This window comes from Zea mays, chromosome 10 (genome assembly GCF_902167145.1).
Source record: "Zea mays cultivar B73 chromosome 10, Zm-B73-REFERENCE-NAM-5.0, whole genome shotgun sequence".
Taxonomy (NCBI): Eukaryota; Viridiplantae; Streptophyta; class Magnoliopsida; order Poales; family Poaceae; genus Zea; species Zea mays.
Window position 1 is genome coordinate 144,925,891 of NC_050105.1, and position 18,500 is coordinate 144,944,390.

The window sequence follows — 18,500 nt, forward strand, 5'->3', positions numbered from 1 at the left end:
TTCTGAACTAAGCCACCTAGTAGTCCTTAACTTAGGGCTTATAGAGGATGTCGCTAGCATTATAGTTTTTCAAATCTGTTTTTCAAAACCAAACAATGTGTTTAGTTGAAAATAGGTTTTCTAAAACCAAAACTTTTGTTTTGAAAATACGTATGTGACCGTATATACTTAACCCTGCTCCGATACCAGCTGTCGCAGAACCTCCCAAGTTATCGGGCCCACATGCACCTGTCCTTGTCTCAAAGACCTCAGACGGCTATGCATGTGCACCAAACAACTTAACAGGATCTGTCCGAGTGTCCCGAGGACCCCGGATAAACGACTTACCGCCAAGATCGCAGGATTAAGTAAACACAAATCACACACCAACATTTGCAGCGGAAATTCTTTATTACAAAATGGTTACAAGTTACAACATTTACAAGTTATAACAAGATTACAATATATATCGTCGGAGTTGATTACAAAAGAAATTGATTCAAAAAGATTACAATTTGAATGTATAAAACATTTATAAGTTTTAAAATACATGCTAGCTTAAGTGACAGTCCTCAATAAAGAAGCTAAAGATGGGATATACTTATATAAGAAGGCCGAGCCCACCAGCACTTAGCACCATCCAAAACAGAACAAACTTATAACCTGAAAAACAACAGGGAATAAAACCCTGAGTACGCAATTACTCAGCAAGACTTACCCGACTAAAGAAAAGACTCTCAAGGGTATGCTGGATTTAAAAGGATTCAAGGTAAGGCTCATCAAGTTTCAAGACTCATTTTTGCAGAAAAGCTTACTAGTAGTGGATCCTTATGCAAAAATTTTACTTCACAAATTAAGTACTTTTCCTGAATCTAGATTTATCTAATCTAGAGCATTCACTTGTCCTACACTAGCTTCATTTTAGCAACTTTAGTTTCACTTGTTATCTACGATGAGGGTCGAAGATCCAGTCTTCATATCCGAGAAGTTCGGCGATCCGAATCGATTAATACCCAGCTGGGGATCTCCAACCACACGACATATGTAGCACTTAACCCTTGCATATGTCAACTCGCCACCGGGTTTCTCAAGACCAGAACGGGTCCCCGCCAACCGAGAGCTCAGTACCCCACCATCCAGCCTCTTGCCAGGTGAATACACGATACTCTCGCCATCTCTCCACTCCCATTGCGGGCCGGCCTTTTTGGTATTGGTCCAGCCGAGGCTAAGCTTACCCATGATGAGGCATGTGGCCAGTTAAAGGGTCCTAGATCAGCAGGCCAACAATCGGAACGGTCCTTAATCGACACAGACGGGCGACCTTTCCTGCTCAACGTCTGGTCTCATCTTAATATTTAACACCCAAACCATGTAACTGATAGAGGTACAATACTCGAATAATGAATTCATCATCGCGAGTGATGCCTTCATTATTGCAAGTTCCTTTTTCATAAAACCCATATCCAGTGTTGCACAACATTCTTTTTAAAAGAAACAACTTTTAGTTTCTAAGCAGGGCTAAGCCTCATTAGTTCTCTTTATAAAACAGGTATCAAGGAATAGTAATCGAATTCCAAGGAATGGCAATGCATCAATTGTTTCATCACTCAACTCCTATCACCTAATGCAGCATATAAGTGATAAAAGTTTTAAAACAACAAGGAGGTGGCAAATGCACCGGGGCTTGCATGGGATAACACTATGTTAGTGTTGTTAATTGACGACCACTTAGTGAGCATCTTCCATCCTGGCACTTGGTTGATTCATCCATTTTAGCTTCGTCCATCAGCATCACTTGGAGATCACTTCCACTCGTCTTCCATAGCACGTGATCAATTAACGTACCTAAATGATATGTATGATGCACATGAGCATGAGCATGAGCACGAAGAGCATAAGATAGATAATCTATGTTAAAGAGGATAAATATTTAAAACAAGTCATCACAACACCTAGGAGCACACTAGATGTCAAGATATTACTAAGTATCACAAGTACATTTTTTTTACATTTACATAGATCTAACTCAAGCATCAATCAACAAAAGGCTATACATGAACCTTAACTTTATGGATTAGAGTACACTATCAAAGGATTAACATCATTCTTAGCACTAATGAATAACCCACTATTAACTAGCATAAAATCCTATGGAGCAAAACTTATCTCAACCTATAGATCTAAAATACTTCTATGCATAACAAGCACTTCAATTCTAAACTTTACTCCTCAATCATCTGGCATTAACATCATGCTTATAACTATAAGGCGACCAAATTAATTCATAAATCTAGATATGTATGTCTACTAAACCTTCTTCGCATTATTGAGTTCATTATAACCACACAAGGTCTAATTAGCTACTAGTTCCAATAAATTCATCAAAGTATTAATTCCCAAACTAATAGGTTTAAAGCACACATTAAGAAAGAAAAACTCAACCATGTGCAAAAAGACATTTGGATAAACATTTCAAATGTCACAAGTCTTCATCACTTAAGAATCAAAAACTGATTACTCCTACTTAGCCAAACAGGAATCAAACCAAATACCCCATTGCAGATTTTCTGGACAGCATTCAGCAGTCAACGGTTTTGCTCATAACTCACAAGATATTCATCCAAAAATCGTGAACTAAGACTTTCTAGAAAGCTTAAGAAGTCATCTACAACTTTTGTATTATCATCACAATGAGACTTGACACTTATAATGGTCAAACAATACTAAACGTAAATTCTGTCCAGATTTGGACAGAATTCGACTACTTACTTCAAAAATTCATAACTGGAGTTTCAGGCATCCAAATCAGGTGATCCTAGACTTTTTATAAAGATAATAGAATTGTCTACAATTCATTTATAATCATCTCAAGGTGATTCAATGTGTATCAAAGTCAGTTAATTCAAACACACATTGCTGTCCAGATTTGGACAGATTCAGAGATCCTAACTCAAACAGTCGTAACTTAATTTATAGATCACCAAAAAGGGTGATCCAAAATTTGTTGGAAAGCTTAATCGAAGTACTACAATTCTCCTATAATTACTAAGAGCTGATTCTCAATTTAACTTGGGCAAACAAGGTCATTTTTGAAATCTGTACAGAATCTGTCCAGATTCTGAAACTGGACTTGGAAAAATCATAACTCCTAAACTACTAAACCTATGGTCATGAAATTTTTACACAAGTAAGATAAAGAATTTATCTACAACTTTCATATACCACATATTCACTGAAAACATGATTTACTTCACTAAACTAGCTGCATAACTAAAATTGGTCATGCAGTCTCAACAGCAAGAATTTTAAGTTAACTCCTAATTAACTTCTACAATTCTCATGTGCTAGGTACTTCAAATATTCTAAGACCTCATCTTAATGTAGAACTAAAACCACATAATACAATAAAGCATTCATGTCACCATACAGTAGGAATTCGCTCAACCTCTAATAGACCTTATCGGCCAAGCGCTATAAGTACTAAACTTAGAGTATAATGATTTTTAGAGCCAATCATCGACTTCATCATTGGGGTTCTCAGATTTAGCTGAAATCAGCTTGTCAACACAAACCTGACTCAGTCCTAGTTAAGGCATTATGTCAAACACACAGTGAGCTCCACACTAAAGCCTTCTCCACATGACAACCAGAGATTTATCTCTTCTAACCTCACACACAAAAACACACATAACCATAGCTATTAATTCGACTCGACATCCACAAGAACTACAATATTCACCAGTTCACACATTTAATCGAGCACAAGGAATGGAAGCCACGGCAAAAATGGCGGGGGCTCACCGGACGAGGAGCAACGAGGCTGACAGATCCGGCGAAGCGAGATGCGAAGACGTCGGGACTGCACAGATCGACAGCACAGGGTTGCAAATAGAGTCGACGCATGCGACGCGGAGGGATCCGAGGCTTGCTGCTGCGTACAAGACCTCGACTTGGGTTGAGCTCGACGAGCAGCCACGGGACATAGAGACGTTGGGACTGCCACTATTCCCCGAGGTGGAGGTGTCGCGCTGAGATTGGAGTCGGACCAGGGAGCGGCGCTGGTCACAAAAGGAGGAGATCCAGTGAGGGGGCGCCTGCAGGGAGAAGTGGAGCGCTGGCTGCCATGGAGGCTGGCGTTGAGGGAGTTCGGCCGGCGAGCTGGACACTCGGCACGGTGGGGAGCAGCGACAAAGGGAGCAAGGACGCGCGCTGGAAGGGGTGTCGAGCAGAGCTTGGGTACCATGGACAGGAAAGGGCAGTTCCCGGGCAAGCACCAGGGTTGGCGGCGTCCAAGGAGATGGGCTGGGCGCAGGGGCCAGGCTCGGCCACCAGGGAACAGGCGACATCCTTGCTGCTAGTGTGGGGAGGTGAGGGGGAAGGGCAAAGGGCTGCTGGCGAGCTAGGCTGAGAGTCGAACAGCGGCGTTGAGGCAGACACTCGGATGGCCAGCGCAGAGAAATGTAGAGTAGCAGAGACGTGCAGAAGACTCGTAACTTTGAGAGCCCAGCGCGTGGATAGGAGATAAGAACAAAGGCTAGCGCTGGTGTCCACGTACGATGTAGAAAAAAAATATCCATTGCCTTCAACGGTGGTTGAGAGGAGGATAAAAGATATTTTCTTTTTTTTTTGTTACAAAAGAATACATACATATCCGTGTTTAGGGATTTGGATCTGAGCAAAATGCAAACAGATAGGATCAAAATGCTGTTAGGATACGATATTATTTTCTCGGATTCTGGAATAGGAAACTGATTTGGCTAACTGTTGTTCTGGTTTCATTTTATTTAAACAGTCTGCCCTTATTAGTGTCTACCGAATTCGTAGAGACCGCTCGAATAAGAGCGAAATACTTAGGTGATCTTTTTAATTAACCTTAATTGATTAATTTTAAACTGGCACTAGGCTCGACCTTGCTGATAGCGGTTTAACACCGAACTCCGCAATATATTTTGGACAGTTCAGAGAAAAAATAAAGACAGATGCGATGTTGAAAATTTGGATAGGTGAAGATGATTAGGACATAGAGGCCATTATTCTCACCGATAATTCTTGTTTAAATCCATACTCTCTGTGTTTGATTTAATTGAAACCAGATAAATCTCATCTGCTATCAACCCAAATACTTGATTATCGACCTCGCGCATGGTTTCTCTTGGACAACGGGCGGTACAGATTATTTTGCACCGAACATTTTAGTCGTTGAATTCTAATAAATTTATTTGGGGCAAAATTACAAGGCTGGGTTTTAGCCCGATGTCGACGGATCAAATTAAACGATATTGGATTCGATATTTTAATAGACATTCGATTTAGTTGAACCTAAACGAATTTCGTCGCTAACCGAACATTTTGCTAGAGAGCAGCTCAGTTTATAACTCTATGCCTTGTTTTTCTTGGATATGGAGTGTGGTCGAATTTATAAAATCAAACTCTTTCTGAAATCATATTCACGTACTCGATCGATCTGAACAGCATAGACTTAACGTCTTGAAAGATTTTTTTTAAAGTCCAAATTTCTCTAAATTTTCTTTAAACGATTTAGATAGATAGAGACAAATACGATATTAAAATCGTGATAGACAAAGATGACTAGAATTCAGTGACCATTTTATTCACCGCTATCACGTATTAAAGTCCGCACTCATGGTCGAGTAGATGATAAACACCTGGGGTGTTACATTTGCTGAAGTCACAAAAAGCCGTTCCAAAGGGAGCGCAGTGTAAGTTTTCTGCTCCAAAGTCGTTCCAAAGGGAATGCAGAGCATACAGCGAAAAGTCAACGCTGATACCGCCTAAGTAAAAGGCGAAGCGCGAAAAGTCAACGCGAATATCGCTGAAAGTAAAAGGCGAAGAATCTCCTAAGGGAGGCTTACAGCGAAAAATAAACGCTGATTCCGCTGAAGTAAAAGGCGAAGAAGCTCCTAAGGGAGGCTTATAGCAAAAAGTCAATACTGATTCAAAAAGATCATGTGATTTATCGCAGGATGTGCCTGTACCTTCGGAATAAACATCATTTTGCATAACATAACATCATCGCATCATTTCGCATAACATAAGCATCATACATCATGCTGCATATAGCACAAAAGGGGGCCACAATATCGACCTTCGAAGAATGTTTTGAAAAAGGGGGAAAATCATGCCAAGTTACAAAGAAATACACTATTGATCTTCGGAAGTGCAACTTCGGAAAATATTTTCACGAAGCTTGGATATTATTCATCAGAATACTATGGATATTGTTGTGACAAATAGAAATTCTTCTTCACGAAGCATGAAAAGAAGGAAAGGTGTTTTTTCGTCAAAGACTCGAAAACGGTACGTGAGTAAAATTTCATGCATCGTAAAGAATTGAGGAGTAAAAACAGGTATATTACATTCAGGGTTACAAAATGTTACACATATTACATTTCAGAAGTTTTTACAATAATGCTTAATCTTCTCTCAAAACAACTTCTGCAGCTTCGTTCAGGAGTCGGTTAACAACTTCATCCATGATAGCTTCAGCCATCTTTTTAATTTCCTCGTCTCCTTTCGGGTGAGGGCCCGGAGACGCTTTAGTAGGATCTGAAGGAGGACAGGATACGGCTACATCGATATTACAAATTGCGAGCGAAGTTTAAAACCAAAAATTACAACACAATAAAAACTATTAGTTAATATCTATTTGCCCTTCGGGCTCTGCGTTTTTTCAGCAGCCTCAGCTACTTCTCTAGCATCATGAATGCCCTTCTCGCTTTTCTGGATAATTTCTCGAGCCATTTCCCGACCACCATTATCCCAGACATCGGTGAAAAATTTTCCACCAACCATGCTAGCTTCGGCCGAAGGATCTCTTGCATCTTCGAAGGACAAAGCAGCTTCGGATTGCGCTAAAATCTTTACATGCTCGCAGCCCTTTTTCTCTAAAATGGTGGCAATTCCTCTGGCACCCGAGAAAGCACATATATCTCCACGGCTATTTAAAATTTCCTCGAAGGCCTCAGCTTCGTGATCGATCCATTCGATGGGACCTTCGGGATTGCCTCTTGTAAAGTTTTCTTCGCTTGAGAATGCGTCGACCCTGGCGAAGCTAGCTTTTAACTTCTTAACACACTCTATAGATTTGTTATAGCATCTCTTCTTGGACGAATGAAGCTCTTCAACAGTTCCTTCTAAGTGATTTGCCCATTGGTCGCTGAGTTCTCGCTTCGTTTCTTCAAGTATGCGTTCTTCCTTGGCTCTGGCCAGTTGTTTCCGAAGATCTTCAATTTCGCGCTTCTGAGCCTCAGCTTGACCTTTAAAAGCAGCTTCGTCTTCCTTTATTTTATTTATCAATGAATGTAATATTTTATCTTTTTCGAGACCTTCGTTCCTCAGTTCAATTACTTCGGAACGAAGGTTGCTCAGGGCTATAGCACACCCTTCGTCTTCAGCATCTTTCTGTGCCCTGAGGGCATTGCTAAGTATCAGGCCCTGCAAAGAGAAATATGTGTGCGTCAATAGATTTAAGTAAACGAAAATTTTTGGTCTCAACAAAAAATACAAAGATCCCATTTGCTGCACCTTTAAGCTATTATATGCCAGGCTGTCGGCCAGATCGTTCTTCGACAGCACCGAGAGCCCGTCTTCTAGTGTTGGGAATCCGAAGCTTTTGCTCATCTCCCGATAGACAAAAATCTCCTTGCTGTCAGGAAGACAATACAAAAAGTCTTCTTCTCCACTGCCATTGAATATTAACGCCCCCTTTGGATACTTCAGTTTTTGGGCGTAAAGATGGGCCTCTTGTTTTTCTTTTTCTGATAATTGTTTCCTCGAAGCATGACGAACAATATAATCAAGGACTTTGGGGGATGCTTCGGGTGCAATGCCACTGGTTTCTTCAACAAAAGTTGGCTCTGTTATTTTTTCTTCCTCGGTTTCCAAGGATTTTATCTTCGTGGGCTCTGAGGACCCAGCTTCGGCTTCAGTTTCTTGCTCTGGAGCTTTAGTATCAGAAATTTCAGTTTTCGCTTCGGGAATGGCAGCAGTCTTCTTCGGAGGTGTGCTTGAAGATCTAATTGTTTCCAGTACATCTAGCACATTAGCCATTCTTTTTCTCTTTGGAGTCACTGCTGGCACCTTTTGATTTTTTACTGTCTCAACATTTGCTGCAGGACTCAAAACTTCTGATGTTTTTTCCTCAGTTGGTTTTTTCACTTCTTCCATTTTTTCTGTGGATGGCGCTTCGGCCATCTCTTTGGTTTCTGGTAGCAAAATCTTCGGTTCTTCCAATTCTATCCTTGTTGGCGCTTCGGCCATTTCTGCGACCTCTGGCAGCAAGGTTGGTTTGGTTGGCTTTTCAGCTTCGGTGGCCGAAGAGGTTTCTCCGGTGAACTCAGGCACCGAAGCTGGTTCAATATAGCGCGGCCGATGTGTGAGGACCTTTATCCTCTTTCTTTTCGGTTCTGGCTCGCTAGGAGCAGTTGCAGCTTCTTCTTTCGCAGAGGTTGTGTTTTTTCTTTTCTGCCCTCGAATGGGATAATGATAGTCAGGGTAGACGAACCCGATTGCATCAAATACCCGGTTCAACCTTTTCTTTTTTCGGCCTCCGAAGGCTGCTGACAGTGCAGTATCTTCGGCCTTCGAATAAACCCCAAGTAGCTCATCACTTAAATTTTCAATACTTTTTAGCCAGTCATCATCTGGCTCAACGAATTTATCTCCAAACTTGAAAGTATACTTCAGCCTGATAAGACCACCTTCATCAGCCTCCTTTATGGTCTCTTGCGGCATTTCCCAACTTTCCGCAAGCGGCCATACTCTGAAGGCAATATGTTCTTGGACCAAATCTCTCGTTCCAATAAAAGAACAAATAACTCCGAAGGCTCTCTGGCATTCTTCGGCAGCTTCGTTCATTTCAACCTTCGGCCTCCGCAGGCCGAAGCTTTGCCAAATAGGGCGCATAACTATACCTTTGATATCTTCTCGTGCTTTCAGGTCATTCTTCACATAAAACCATTCTGTCATCCAGTCGCCGGGCCATCTCTTTCAAAAGGTTGGCACGGGACAGCTTGACCCAGACCGAGAAACGAAACTGTAGCAACCAAAATTATTGTGATACTGTTCCTTACCCCAAGGTTTCGTTTCGTATGATAATTCGTGTATATTGCAGAAACTTTTCGCATCAGGCTCCAGACCTTGGCTTCTCACGGCCACACGAAGATATTCAGCCTTATGATTGCCTCGGGGGTAAGTTGGTGAAGATAGACTTCGAATATTTTCAGCACCTCTACGACGAAGCTGCTCAGGGGAAATCTTAGTCCAACTTTCAAAAAGCTTTGGTACACTACAACTTCATTTTCTTCAGGGTGTGGACAAGTCTTTTCCCCTTCGTCGGCGCTCACAACGGACAAATCCCGGAAATACCTTCCTCTCATGTTGACAAGATGATTTTCTTTGATAGTTGATTTGCCGAAAACCGCATGGCTTGGTCGCCAAGGATGATCTTCGGAGTCTTCACCACCGCTGTCCACATCATAACTGTCGCTGTCACCAGTATCTTCAGACAAACCCTCCAGAATCTCCTTGGTGATTTTTTCTGTATTGGTCTTCGACATCGCTATAAGAAACCCCAGATTCTTCTCTTCATCGAGACTCAGCTTCATCTCGGTAGCAGCCTTCTTATCTTCAGACATCTTCGGGAATACTAAAAAACTGTTTTCAATGCCGAAGCTTCAAAACTTAAAAGCTCAGCAAATCTTGGTGCGCAAAAGCTAAAATTGAGTGAGCGGGAGCAGATGGCAAGAGAGCGTGCCAAATGAGTTTGCGGTATGATCTTATTTATACGCCCAGTGCGTTGAAAATTGAAAGACCCCGCTTGTCAGTGAATGTTGCTATCCTAGCAAAGGGAAGGTGTTTTTTCGGACCTTCGGCGTAAAGCCTTCGTCCATGTCGCAATCTAAATTTATTATTTTAAACAAATTAATATTGCGAGGGGCTACTGTTGGGGGCCTTCGGCTTACGAAGGTCCTCAAAAACAGGATTTAACAGTATTTCTGGAGTATAATGTGTGAGCAGGTACCTTCGGACTCAAGTCGGTATCGCGGCAGGAGAAGACCAGAATAATACGAAGGTCGATACAGCGCCGAAGATGTGAGCAGGAAAGCTTCGGCGTGGTAGCAGAAAATGAAACCGACTTAAAGATGAAAAGGTTATTCAGACCTCGATAGATTACTATAGAATTATTATCAAATGTAAAGGGCATGAATGTAATTTTGTATGGGTTGTGTCCCGTGCCTATAAATAGGTGAACAGTACCCCCGTATTGTTCACGCGGATTTGACATTTGCTTTTGCGTCACACCTGTACTTTTATTCCCTTCCAAGCTGAAGGTACATTTGTAATTCGATATCATTTCTGTTTTTCTGCAATAATAATAAGTTGATAATAATATATAATTATTTATGTAATCCTTCATATTCTTTATGATTCATTCTTCGTCATCGTATGTTATGTTTATGAAGGTACGTCCTTCATAACCTTCGTCCGAAAATCATTATATCCTAAGGGAAATAATGCTTCGAAGGATGAAAGACTTTATCGTTTAACATTTTCTGTGTTGCCTTGTTCTTAACTCATAGCATTTGAGAACAAGTCCCCAACACCAACTATAGTCAACAACTATAAAAGGAATTCTGCTTGTTTTATATGAACTGGGCTCGGAAGATAGTTACAGAAATAGTCACTCGAAATTTACATGTAGAGGAACAAGCTCGGATAATTACCATCAAGAAGTGATCCTTTTCCACTAAACATAATACATTTCTTAGTTCCAGGATGCAAGTACTCTTCGATTGTCTCGGGAAAAACTCCCCCTGGTATGAATCTGCAAGAAAAAAGATAACACTTCAATATTTCAACATGACATGGTAACAAAATAATTTACTCTACACATGTTCATAGCATTTATTTAGAAAAACAATCGGTTCATGGCAGAGGCACCATTTAATGAGCAAAGTGGCCATAAAATCTTTTCATTGCACTTATATTAACAAGAACTCCTTAATGTGGTCATCACCAATTTCATATACTATCCGAAGATGGAATATGCACAACACAAAGTGCCAAAGTTCATCAAGATCTTAATGTGGTCATCACCACAAATCACAAAGAATACAAAGCGGAATATCCTAAAAACAACAGGTACCTCAAACATATTCAGGAGCTCACGCACAAAAACCTATCAACAATGGATTGGTAAAACACAATGATTCACTCACAAAGCAGTGGATTCGAAGCAGCTGAGGTTGAATTTTTTTATAGCAAACAACAGTAGTGGACGGAGGAGGTGTGGAAGAGGAATGGACCTCGCCGGCCGTCGTAGATGAACTGGCACCACTCATTGTAGGTCGGGTGGGTTGAGTGGCGCTTGTGGAGATGAAGAAGTGGTCGCATTCTTATATCCTGAGAGGCAGCAAGTAGGCCAGCGGGCGTATGCGCGGTTGTTACAGAGGCTGTTCGCTGTCGGGGTGGGGGGGCATAGCGAGCACTTATCGTGGAGGGAGGCTGTTGTCGGTGACAGAGGGGAGCGGGTGTGGACGCTCCTATTGGCCCGTGGAGACGGCCGAGGATGACGCCATGTCACGGACACGGGGGAGGACGCGCAGCTTGTGCTCGATGCGGAGGCTGTTGGCCGGTGGCGGTGGAGCGTACGTTCTTGTTGGTCGACGGTGACATGGAAGACGCGTAGGGGAGGAGGCGTTGGGTGGCGGCGATCCATGGCAGAGGCACCCGCGTGGATCTGAGCGAGGCAGGGAAGACACGCGGGATAGGAGGCGAAGTGGAGGCCGGGAGGGGGACGAGCGTCTAGATCCCATATGTCGGAGATCTTACGGTCAGAGAGACAAGGTAGAACCACGGTGCACACAGTCTATATTAGAATCTTATAGAGTAGTAGAGATTTTGAGTTGAGTTATAATTATTAGCACGTTCCTTAGACACTTTTTTTTCTTTCTATTTCTCACTGATAACGTAAGCGGCCTTTGGGCCGCCCTCCGCCTCTCCCCTGCGTGGCGTTGCGTCCGCGCCGAGCGAGCACGCGTGGCATGCTGTGCCTGTTCGTCTCTCTAGCGGTCTAGTAGCCTCGCCCAGGGCAGGCCGACCGACGTTCTCGCCTTCTCGGTGCGTCCACGAGTCTTTGCCGCGCCGGTCCGTCCGCCCAACAGCAGCCGCGCGCGTGGGAGTCTGAGGGCGTGTTTGTGACCCTGTCCCTGGCCAGCTCGGCCCCGTTCAACTGGTCCAGCCTGAGGCTAGTCTGTTCCGATTACTGCAACTTACTTTGTTTGCGCACTTGTACCATATGAGCCTGACTCAGACGAGTTGGTGTTTATCACCCAATATGCAGCCGGGCTAGAAGACCAAAACTGCTGTTTGTTTAAGGGATTTTCCCCTTATTAAAAAAAATAAAGCCAGCCTAGTGGGCCGCTACAAGGCCTGCTGGCCGAGCAGCCCACCAGGGATGCACGTCTCTAGGGTTGGAAATGCCAGAGAAGAGATAAGCTCACGCAGAGAGAGGAGAGGTCTGGCCGGATAGCGACGGCGGCTGGAAACAGTTCCGCATCCTTCGACGAAATCTTCGAGCGTTGATGCTGATCCGTCTGCCTCCTCTCCTTCTTGTCTCCATAAAAGGAACATGCAGTAAATCCTCTGGTGCTTCACCCTGGAAACGTGAGGTTCTCTGTTCTCTCTTTCTTCCACCATTTCAGTCGCGATTTTGGATCGATTCTATCGTTCCTGGTGTTCTTGTGTTGAGAAACCCGTTGGTGATTGGAAGTGGAAGAAACAGGAGCTGCGCTCGTGTATTTCTTGCGCCCTGTTACTGTATTACAGCACCTGTGCGGTGCTGTTCTGATCTGATCTCTGTCCACCGTGGCCTGGTGCTTGGGCTCCCTGCTGCGCGGTGTTCATCTTCTCGGGCTGGTGCCGTGGACGTCTCCCTCGGCTCCGGCAGCGGCTCTAGTATCTCCGTCAACCTCTCGCCGTGCAGGCCCGGACGTGGGCGGCGGAATTGGTTTTCTGGGACAGAACTTCGTGTTCGCTGAGCTGGTCTTCCCACGTAGATTTTCTACGTGCTGTGAGTTACCCATTATCTCACTTTATTTACTGTTTAATTTTGTGCAATCTGCTAGTATTAAATACTTGGGTGTGATTGCACTGTTGTGGGCGGATTTGTGTGCTCGATGATGATAGCGGTGTAGTGAGACAGCGTGACAGTCTGGGTTTTAGTGTATTATCATTTTCAGCATTGATATTATTTGTGCCTAATTAAATCTCTCTTTGTTGAGGCTGTTTACCTGTGTTAAATTCTGTTAATTTATTTAGTACACAGCTCCTTTCTATCATTATTTATATTTGATTATTAGGCTTATTACATCTGATCTAAAACCCTTATTTGGTAAGATAGGACTGTCACGTTAGTCGAGGATCTCTGATCACCTATTAGCGTTGGAGGGCTGTTTATTACAGCAACCCGCTATTTTGAGAGCAATATTTTAAGATAAACAATTATGTTTATTTGTTTAATCTGCCTTCTTCATCTGCAAGCCATGTTTAATTATAAGATGGACCTGAGATGCTATTTTACATGTTTACATGTTCTAGAATTGCTACTGTTCATTGCTGCAATAATTATATATGGCATTTATCTGAGTTATATGTTTGTTTTATTCGAAATTAGAATATTTAATCTATTTAAATCTGAAGGAAGCATGTCACTTATTTCTCTAAATTTACAACAATCCAGAAAACCAATTCGTATTATGGCCTCCAGTTCTGATGTCATTAAGCCTGAAGCGTTCGACGGCGCAAGCTTTAAGCGCTGGCAGATTAAGACTCGCATGTGGCTCACTGACCTAAAATTATTTTGGGTAGTGACGTCGGCTGTTCCCCAGGCTGCATCAGATGATTCTGATGATGCAGCGAAGGCCGCCGCACTAGCGGAGAAGGCCAAGTGGGACGAAGCCAATGAGGCATGCTTGTCTCGTCTGCTGAACGTCTTGTCGAACCGCTTATTTGATGTGTACTCTGGTTTTACCTCCGCCAAGGGTCTATGGACTGAACTTGATAACGAGTTCTCTGAAGTTGACAATGGCAATGAGTCATTCACAACGGAAAACTACCTCAACTATAAAATGGTTGAGGGAAGGTCTGTTATGGAGCAGCTACAGGAGATTCAACTCCTTGTTAGGGACTTGGTCCAATATGGCTGCGTCCTACCAGACAGTTTTCAGGTGAATGCAATACTGGCAAAGCTCCCGCCTTCTTGGCGAGACTTTGTGACTTCACGCCGCCACATGAAGAAGCAAATGACTCTCACTGAGTTGTCAGCTGCGATAAATGTGGAAGAGCGTGCGAGGTCCAGTAACAAGCCATCCCAGCAACTCCAGGCTCACGTTGTTGAGAAGGGTGGAGATAGAAAATTCCAGAAGAAGAAGAAGAACTCTCCACAGAAGAATATGAACCAACCTAAGTCCAAAAAGATGAAGAAGAAAAAGGAGGACTTTATCTGCTACGTTTGTGGTGTCTCCGGGCATACAGCTCGGAGATGCAAACTTAGGAAGGGAAAAGGTCCTTCACCTCAGCGCAAAGAAGGGAACGTGGTGGTTAACTCCACCCCAGGGTATGCACCTCAGGCCTTTATGGCAAGTCCATCAGATGACTGGTGGATGGATTCCGGTGCTACTGTTCATATTTGTGCTGATCGATCCATGTTCTCTTCATTCCAGGGATTCAGCAGCGCACCAGTCTTGATGGGAAATGGTGTTCCGGCAGCAGTTCGAGGTACTGGACAGGTCTACCTGAAGTTAACTTTAGGAAAGACGCTCGTGCTGAAGGACGTACTCTTTGTGCCATCGATGAGCCGGAACCTCATTTCAGTGTCGCTGCTATGTCGACAGGGTCTCAAATTAGTGTTTGAGTCTAATAAAGTGGTCCTGTCTAAATTTGGTACTTTTGTTGGAAAGTCATATGAGTCAGGCGGTTTGTTCCGTCTTTCTGTTTTGAATAATCATTCTTCTTACCATGTTAATGTGGTCTGTAATAGCGATTCCATTAATAATATATGGCATTCCCGTTTGTGTCATGTGAATTTTGAGGCCATTAAGAGATTAAGTGACATGTCTTTAATTCCTGAATATAAACATGTTAAAGGTGTAAAATGTGGTATTTGTGTGCAAGCTAAGCAGCCTAGAAAACCGTTTCATACGGTTGAAGGCAGAAGTACCACTCCTTTAGAATTAATTCACTCAGATATCTGTGAGATGAATGGTATAATCACAAAAGGCGGTAAAAGATACTTTCTTACCTTGATAGATGATGCTACCAGGTTCTGTTATATTTACTTACTCAGAACTAAAGATGAGGCACTAGAACACTTTAAGATCTATAAGACTGAAGTTGAAAACCAGTTAGACAAGAAAATTAAAAGGTTACGGTCTGATAGAGGAGGTGAATACCTTTCCAACCTTTTTGATGAGTACTGCAAAGAGTGTGGAATCATTCATGAAACCACCGCTCCATATTCACCTCAGTCAAATGGGGTAGCTGAAAGGAAGAACCGAACGGTGTGTGACCTAGCTAATGCTTTGTTGCAAAGTTCGGGGATGCCTGACATATGGTGGGGCGAGGCAGTACTCACAGTATGCTATGTCCTGAATAGGGTGCCGCCTCGCAACCGTGAGGCCACACCCTATGAAGGATTTAAAGGAAGGAAGCCAGATCTTTCGCATCTTCGGACTTGGGGCTGCCTTGCAAAGGTGAATGTCCCGTTGCCGAAGAAGAGAAAGCTAGGCCCTAAGACCGTAGACTGTGTCTTCCTGGGTTATGCACATAACAGTGCAGCTTATAGATTTCTAGTGGTCCATTCCGAGACAAGCGAAATCGCTGTAAATGTAATAATGGAGTCTCGGGATGTGACATTCTTTGAGAGCATCTTCCCTATGCGGGATAAGGAAGTAGTAGCCCCAGATGGTCCATCTCGGACATATTCTCTGCCCTCGAGTGTCCATGACCAGACTCCAGATTTGGAGTTAAGGAGGAGTAAGAGACAAAGGACTGAAAAGTCTCTGGGTGATGATTATATTATTTATCTAGTGGATGAAGAACCACGCTCCCTCACAGAGGCATATACATCTCCGGATGCAGAGTACTGGAGGGAGGCTGTCCGCAGCGAGATGGATTCAATCATCTCGAACGGAACTTGGGAGATAACAGATCTCCCAGCTGGTTGCAAGCCTGTGGGCTGTAAATGGATCTTTAGGAGGAAGAGGAGACCCGATGGTACTATTGAAAAGTACAAGGCCCGTCTTGTGGCTAAGGGTTTTACTCAAAAGAAAGAGGAGGATTATTTTGATACTTATTCTCCGGTGGCTCGATTGCCTACAATCCGTGTGCTTTTAGCGCTGGCAGCTGCTTATAAACTTCTTGTCCATCAAATGGACGTAAAGACAGCATTCCTAAATGGAGAGCTGGAAGAGGAAATTTATATGCAGCAACCAGAAGGATTTGTGGTTAAAGGACAAGAGAGCAAAGTGTGTCGCTTGATTAAATCCTTATACGGTCTTAAGCAAGCTCCCAGACAATGGCATGAGAAGTTTAATAATACTCTGACCACTGCCGGGTTTTGTGTAAACGAAGCCGACAAGTGTGTGTATTATCGCTTCTCTGGGGGCAAAGGTGTCATCATGTGTTTATACGTTGATGACATATTGATATTTGGGACCGATTTGGAGGCTATCATGGAGACAAAATTATTCCTCTCCAAGAACTTTGATATGAAGGACTTGGGTGAAGCTGATGTTATACTGAACATCAAGCTGATAAAGGGTGAGGATGGGATTACTTTGTCACAATCCCATTATGTGGAAAAGGTCCTGACTCGCTTTGGACATATGGACTGTAAACCAGTCACCACGCCCTATGATCCATCCTACACGCTCAGTAAATATGAAGGCGAGCCTGTGAACCAGCTACTATATTCGCAGATCATCGGATCTCTCATGTACCTGAGCAGTGCAACTAGACCAGATATCTCATATGCAGTATGCAGACTGGCTCGTTATTCGGCCAGTCCAGGAGATAGACACTGGGTAGCCTTGTACAGAGTGCTTCAGTATTTGAAGGGAGCGATGAATCTTGGTATTAAATATACCGGATTTCCGTCAGTGCTTGAAGGATTCAGTGATGCAAACTGGATCTCTGACTCAGATCAAATGAAGTCTACAAGTGGCTATGTGTTCACTTTAGCTGGTGGGGCCGTGTCATGGAGATCGTCTAAACAATCAGTGTCGACACGTTCCACCAAGGAGGCTGAATTAGTTGCACTTGATTCAGCAGCATTGGAGGCTGAATGGTTGAGAGACCTATTGTCAGACCTTCCAATGCTAGCAAAGCCGATACCGGCTGTCCTAGTATACTGTGACAACACTTCTGTGTTGCTGAAAGTGAACAGTAGAAAGGACAACCAAAAATCCTCGAGGCATATCAGAAGACGACTTGATTCATGTCGGCATGCTAGAGAGACGGGTGTAATAACCGTAGATTACATCAAGTCTGAAAGGAACCTTGCTGATCCTTTCACCAAAGGGCTGGCTCAAAAGCCAATCCAAGCAGCGTGCATGGGAATGGGACTCGTACCCTGTTAGCGGTTTCAACTGCGGATAACTGTCCTGTGTGACCGGAGATCCCGAGATCCAGGCTCCAGGAAACGAAGCACTGTGGAACCAAGAGCACAAAAGATAAAGAGTCTCATGAGCTGCTGTGCTCTGACTGTATGGCAGGTTGAGCGATATGCTCTTAATGAAGTCAATGCTATAAGCAGGGAAATTGTCCTACAGAATTTCCTTAACGATTTCACCTATATGAGCTGACTGTGGGGTCGCAGTCTAGGAGAGAATGGGGTTTTCTCTCTAGTGAGCTCATGAATAGATATTAAAGGGCATGACCGTAACGCCCTGCCCCGTAAGAGAAGCAGATAATCTGCCTAGTACTATGTGCCTTTTGTGCGAAGATTCTCACACTAGGGTTTGTGGATCAAGGCGTAGTCCTCCGCTTACTCGTGCAGGGTTGGAGTACACTGGGATAGGCTTTGGTTCAAACCTAACAAGTACCTCTGCCGAAAAGTAGTATATAAACAGTACGGGAGCTCAATGACATTGATCAGAAAATAAGAGTGAAAATGGTGGGGATTGCTGTTTGTTTAAGGGATTTTCCCCTTATTAAAAAAAACAAAGCCAGCCTGGTGGGCCGCTACAAGGCCTACTGGCCGAGCAGCCCACCAGGGATGCACGTCTCTAGGGTTGGAAATGCCAGAGAAGAGATAAGCTCACGCAGAGAGAGGAGAGGTCTGGCCGGATAGCGACGGCGGCTGGAAACAGTTCCGCATCCTTCGACGAAATCTTCGAGCGTTGATGCTGATCCGTCTGCCTCCTCTCCTTCTTGTCTCCATAAAAGGAACATGCAGTAAATCCTCTGGTGCTTCACCCTGGAAACGTGAGGTTCTCTGT

General features: G+C 43.5%; 1 long non-coding RNA gene across 1 annotated transcript; it reads right to left on the minus strand.

Moving 5' to 3' along the window:
• Positions 1–348: 348 nt before the first annotated feature.
• LOC118473614 (uncharacterized) lies at positions 349–4,446 on the minus strand. The gene is made up of 2 exons (XR_004853426.1): positions 3,781–4,446; positions 349–1,824 (listed from the first exon to the last, which is right to left on the minus strand). It is a non-coding gene; the product is annotated as an uncharacterized lncRNA (long non-coding RNA).
• Positions 4,447–18,500: the final 14,054 nt, after the last annotated feature.